Below are 6,567 nucleotides of genomic sequence, written 5' to 3'. Positions count from 1 at the left end.
TTCATGTTTACTTCCAAACTATGGCGAAAAAAAAAAGTTATTTTTAGAAAACGATCTTAAAAGTGCACAGTGTTATTACACTTAGATATATTCTTAGCATTTCTGGATGTCATGAGCCGTTTGGTTCCCTGCTGTCAAAAGTCAGCTCGGAATGAAGTTGGAGTGAAGTATTTTTCCCTTCCAGCTGGATCCCCAAGTCGTCGTTCCGTTTGGACTGAGCCCAACAAGCACCAATTTCGCTGATGCCTTTTTATGGACGATGAGATATGCCATTGGGCTTTTCTTGGCATGGTCCTACAATTTTTCGGCCTTCAAGAATCTTACCAATATCAGAAAGGAGCATGGTTGGAACGAACGAAAAAAACCGTATATATTTTTTTTATATTGCATATTCCGCGTGTCGTCTATTCGGCTCACAAAATTTTCCTAATGGAGCAAACAGAGCGCGAGCCCCGAAAATTGGATCCGTCCGTGATTCGGTTTTGTTGTGGGGCAGACTGGGAGGACCCGCTGCATTTAATCTTAGCGAATCGTGGAGCGAGCAATTTCGAGGCTCAGTCACGCTCCACCGAAACGATTGCTCGCTTTTACGATAGTGCTGCGAAATTCTAGCTTTTTTTCAGAAATTTTCCGGTGGAAATGATTGAGTTGGGGTTTTTTTTTGCTTCTCTGGAGCGCAAGGTTGATTGAATTCCATTTCGATTGCCGATTGCCGACAACTGGGCCGTATTTTTGGATGGATTCCCGACGCTGGCTTCATTTTATTGACAAGTGGTAAAATTTTTGATTGAGTCCTGCATTTTAATGAAAGCTACATCAAGCGAGGTACTGGGTGGGTGAAAGAAAAAATGGAAGGAAGGATTTTTCGCTGACTGGTTTCTCGCCCACCTGATTTTCACCGAAGCCTGAAAATCGGGGAATGGAAGCATTTTTCCCTTTCTTTTTATGACGAATGGGGAGGGATTTATGCTCTCTCTTCTGCTAGGATTGGTACCGGCTTTTCCGAATGGTTATTGGCGGCAGCAGAAGTACGTTCAGGCCACATCAGTTTTTGAGCTTGCACCAAACAGCTAGAGTCCCTAGGGTAGCAGATGGAGTCCCTCTCGGTTTAAAAGATAACTAAGAACAGGGTGTTTGAAAAATATCGATGTAACTTAGATGTTTCCCATGCAAACAGAAGATTTTGAACTCAATTAAAAAAACTAATAAAAAATTTACCAAATAACCCGAATTGGTCGATTCTGCCAATTTTTGACAATTTTGACAATTTTGACAATTTTGACAATTTTGACAATTTTGAGAATTTTGACAATTTTGACAATTTTGACAATTTTGACAATTTTGACAATTTTGACAATTTTGACAATTTTGACAATTTTGACAATTTTGACAATTTTGACAATTTTGACAATTTTGACAATTTTGACAATTTTGACAATTTTGACAATTTTGACAATTTTGACAATTTTGACAATTTTGACAATTTTGACAATTTTGACAATTTTGACAATTTTGACAATTTTGACAATTTTGACAATTTTGACAATTTTGACAATTTTGACAATTTTGACAATTTTGACAATTTTGACAATTTTGACAATTTTGACAATTTTGACAATTTTGACAATTTTGACAATTTTGACAATTTTGACAATTTTGACAATTTTGACAATTTTGACAATTTTGACAATTTTGACAATTTTGACAATTTTGACAATTTTGACAATTTTGACAATTTTGACAATTTTGACAATTTTGACAATTTTGACAATTTTGACAATTTTGACAATTTTGACAATTTTGACAATTTTGACAATTTTGACAATTTTGACAATTTTGACAGTTTTGACAATTTTGACAATTTTGACAATTTTGACAATTTTGACAATTTTGACAATTTTGACAATTTTGACAATTTTGACAATTTTGACAATTTTGACAATTTTGACAATTTTGACAATTTTGACAATTTTGACAATTTTGACAATTTTGACAATTTTGACAATTTTGACAATTTTGACAATTTTGACAATTTTGACAATTTTGACAATTTTGACAATTTTGACAATTTTGACAATTTTGACAGTTTTGACAATTTTGACAATATTGACAATTTTGGCCTTTTGGACAATTTTGACAATTCTGACAATTTTGACAATTTTGAAAATTTTGACAATTTTGACAATTTTGACAATTTTGACAATTTTGACAATTTTGACAATTTTGACAATTTTGACAATTTTGACAATTTTGACAATTTTGACAATTTTGACAATTTTGACAATTTTGACAATTTTGACAATTTTGACAATTTCGACAATTTTGACAATTTTGACAATTTTGACAATTTTGACAATTTTGACAATTTTGACAATTTTGACAATTTTGACAATTTTGACAATTTTGACAATTTTGACAATTTTGACAATTTTGAAAATTTTGAAAATTTTGACAATTTTGACAATTTTGACAATTTTGACAATTTTGACAGTTTTGACAATTTTGACAATTTTGACAATTTTGACAATTTTGACTATTTTGACAATTTTGACAATTTTGACAATTTTGACAATTTTGACAATTTTGACAATTTTGACAATTTTGACAATTTTGACAATTTTGACAATTTTGACAATTTTGACAATTTTGACAATTTTGACAATTTTGACAATTTTGACAATTTTGACAATTTTGATAATTTTGACAATTTTGACAATTTTGACAATTTTGACAATTTTGACAATTTTGACAATTTTGACAATTTTGACAATTTTGACAATTTTGACAATTTTGACAATTTTGACAATTTTGACAATTTTGACAATTTTGACAATTTTGACAATTTTGACAATTTTGACAATTTTGACAATTTTGACAGTTTTGACAATTTTGACAATATTGACAATTTTGGCCTTTTGGACAATTTTGACAATTCTGACAATTTTGACAATTTTGAAAATTTTGACAATTTTGACAATTTTGACAATTTTGACAATTTTGACAATTTTGACAATTTTGACAATTTTGACAATTTTGACAATTTTGACAATTTTGACAATTTTGACAATTTTGACAATTTTGACAATTTTGACAATTTTGACAATTTTGACAATTTTGACAATTTTGACAATTTCGACAATTTTGACAATTTTGACAATTTTGACAATTTTGACAATTTTGACAATTTTGACAATTTTGACAATTTTGACAATTTTGACAATTTTGACAATTTTGACAATTTTGACAATTTTGACAATTTTGACAATTTTGAAAATTTTGAAAATTTTGACAATTTTGACAATTTTGACAATTTTGACAATTTTGACAATTTTGACAGTTTTGACAATTTTGACAATTTTGACAATTTTGACAATTTTGACTATTTTGACAATTTTGACAATTTTGACAATTTTGACAATTTTGACAATTTTGACAATTTTGACAATTTTGACAATTTTGACAATTTTGACAATTTTGACAATTTTGACAATTTTGACAATTTTGATAATATTGTCTTTTTTTATTTTTTTTTACTCTGCATATGAATAACACACTGTACCCCCACTGGGAACGTATTTCAAGTTTCCCTGGACCATTGGAAGTAAATTACTTATTTTATTCTCCTTAAGGGAGATTTGGATGAAAAATTACTGCTCCCTCTTTTACTAAGGACGGAATTGAAAGGGGTAGAAGCCATTTTTTGCCGCTACCAAGTCACAGGTGCACGAAAATGGGGATTCGCTATCGGAATCCTATCTCCGAGTTCAATTTTTTTTATCTTGTGTCATAAATCTTCATTTAGATTTTCTTTATCAATCCGGTATTGGAAAGAATTGTGGATTATTTACCCCAATTATTTAGTTCTTCACAAGACAGAAAATTCCCGTTGGATCGGATTGAGTCCAATGACTAATAAGTTCAACTTCAACCCTTTCCAAAAAAAATTAGGTAGTTCCCTTTGGAATAACCTCACCAAACCCAATTCGGGCGCCACCATCGATAGCGAACTCCTATTTCGGATTTTTACTACTTTTTGATAACCACCTGAATCACAAATGGAATAGTGGGATGGAATCAAGAAGGGAAACCCGAGGGTTAACTCCTCTATCAGGTCGACCGGCTCACAAATCCGGTCCGGATTATTCCACCACCCCTAACGTAACTCGGCGCACCGAAACCAGATGGTTCCAAAAAAAAATGGAAGAAGACGGCGAGGGAGTTCTTGCTTGAGAGCCGAAAAACCGGCTGCTCGGGGTCATTTGGCAGGTGAATTTATTTGACAGATATGACCAAAACCCGCCCCCGCTTACTTCAGAGTTTCTCCCTTTTTTATCGAATCCCCATCCCCCTTCCCCCAAGATAGCTATGAATTCACGACCGGAGTAGATTGAAATGTTCAATCAACTTCAGCATAGCCATCGATGGCGAGAACTGGTTTGAACGGCTTCAATCTCCCCTTTCAGGTTTGGGTGGGCAACGAGAAAAAAGGGGCAACGAGAGGCTTAATTGAGATCGGTTCGGATTGGAAGCTTCAGCGAATCAGGTTTGTGGTCATTTTGCGAAAATATAAAACAAAACAAGACATTGAAACCGATATTCTTCCACGATGGTACTGGAATCGGTTGGATTTCGAATAGATATAAATCTTTGCCTTTCCGTAATTTAGGAAATTTCCAATTATTTTCTGTTTCGATAAAAAAAAATTTAAAGATATTTAATTTCAAAGAAAAAAATCCTGAAGAGATGACATCGTTGAAATTTTTTTTAATGCTAATGCTAATGCAGCTTCAACTCATGTTCACGTTCTCATATCTAGTGACTTTACTTTCTTCCATATTGAAATATATTTAACCATTTTTTCTGTTCCCACTAATTCAGAATTCTCTCCCAGTCACATTCGTCCGAATTGAATCCCACTTTCTTAGGCCCGAACTTGCCCCATGAATGGAGCCATAAAAGTCATAAATATTGATTGCTTTACATGATCGTAATTGTCGATTCCATCAGACAAGCTTTGACGATATGACACGATGAATGGATCGAGGGTCCGCCAAACGTAAATAAAATCCCGGTCACGGAAACAATCGTTTTATTTAGCAGAAATCATCAACAATCGAGTAGCTACCTTCTATTGACAGGGACTGGAGAGGAAAGAAAAATTAGAATACAGATTTGTAGCTCGTGTTAGCTCTATGACAAATGGGAGAACACGCCGGTTCGTCAATACTTCCGGCCGAATGCATGTGGGCGGGAATTTTTAAGGTTAGCTTTTGTTTTCTCCTTGTTTTATTGCTGGTTCCGGTTGTCGAGCAAAGGTTGTGAGTGAAATATTAAATATTCTTGAGCAAATTACTTCTTCCCCGTTTTTTCTTCCTTCAGCTGCTTCTTTAGGATTCATTTCCCTTTTATGATTTCATTTCAACCTGATTTCGTTGCTGTTTATTTCTCTAAGGCATTTAGCCCAAACATACAACACCGACCGAGCTAATTGATTCGATGCCTGATGGGTGAAATATTATTTTTTTCACGACGACGATGTTTGGGGTACGTGATATGAGCCAAATTAGCGTGGCCATTCGGATGTTCATCATATTTTTTTTATCTCCGACCAACCAGAAAGCCGAGATTGCCCGGCACAGATAGCGCAGATAAAATAAAAGATTGGCATGATGAAAATAAAGCGCGGAAGGAGGGTGCCCAACCAGAGAAACATTTTCGAGCAGCGAAAAACGAATCCGCTCCACGCTTCCTCCTACACATCTCGCCAACACCCCAAAACGTCTTAGAAGCGAGAATATTTTCTTTTTCATATTTACGAGACGTGCCTTTTGGGCACGTCTTTTTGGCATTTTACGAGTCTCATTACGAAATGGGATGCTGCTGCTGCTGTTGGCTTTATCTGTATTCCTTCTGCTCCTCCTCCTCCCTCCTAGCTCGTCTCCGGATCGGAAATATCCCGCCGGCACACATCCATTTGGCCAATTTGCTCCCCGCGTTTCAACCCAGTTTGCAATGCTGGAGCTCACTCATTATCTCGGTATAGCTCGCGTCTTCTCCTTCCATCGACAGTTTGCTTCCCAAAGAAAAACGAACGACATCATTGTTGGGGTTAGGATGGTTCGATCGAGAGGCTTAGCACCAACAACTATGAGAAATAGAGTGTCAAGTCTCGTTACATATAAGAACGAATTGAATTCCAATAATGGCATCCTTACTTGATGTCATTATTGGCATAATTGGTTAACCGCAACTGGCATACAATGCACCCTCTAAATTGACATGGTAAGAATTTCACAGATTCTCTCTTTAATCAAATCTAAATGAGAGCTGTAATTCTACTCACTGAAAAAATACATGCCAAAACCGTTAAAAATACTCATCAAATCAGCTTTCAACATGGTTTTCTGGCTTTCACCCTGGAATTCAGTTGATTTTAACCCCTTAATTCAGTTCATTCAGTAAGATGGTAGTAATTCTTATAAAAAATTAAGCATAATTTAATATTATGTTGGGCGCAGAAGCAGAATAATGCAATGATGCAAATAACTAGTTTATTTCACCATTCAA

This window comes from Uranotaenia lowii, chromosome 1, assembly GCF_029784155.1.
Source record: "Uranotaenia lowii strain MFRU-FL chromosome 1, ASM2978415v1, whole genome shotgun sequence".
Taxonomy (NCBI): Eukaryota; Metazoa; Arthropoda; class Insecta; order Diptera; family Culicidae; genus Uranotaenia; species Uranotaenia lowii.
Note: the sequence above shows the minus strand (reverse complement) of the source record.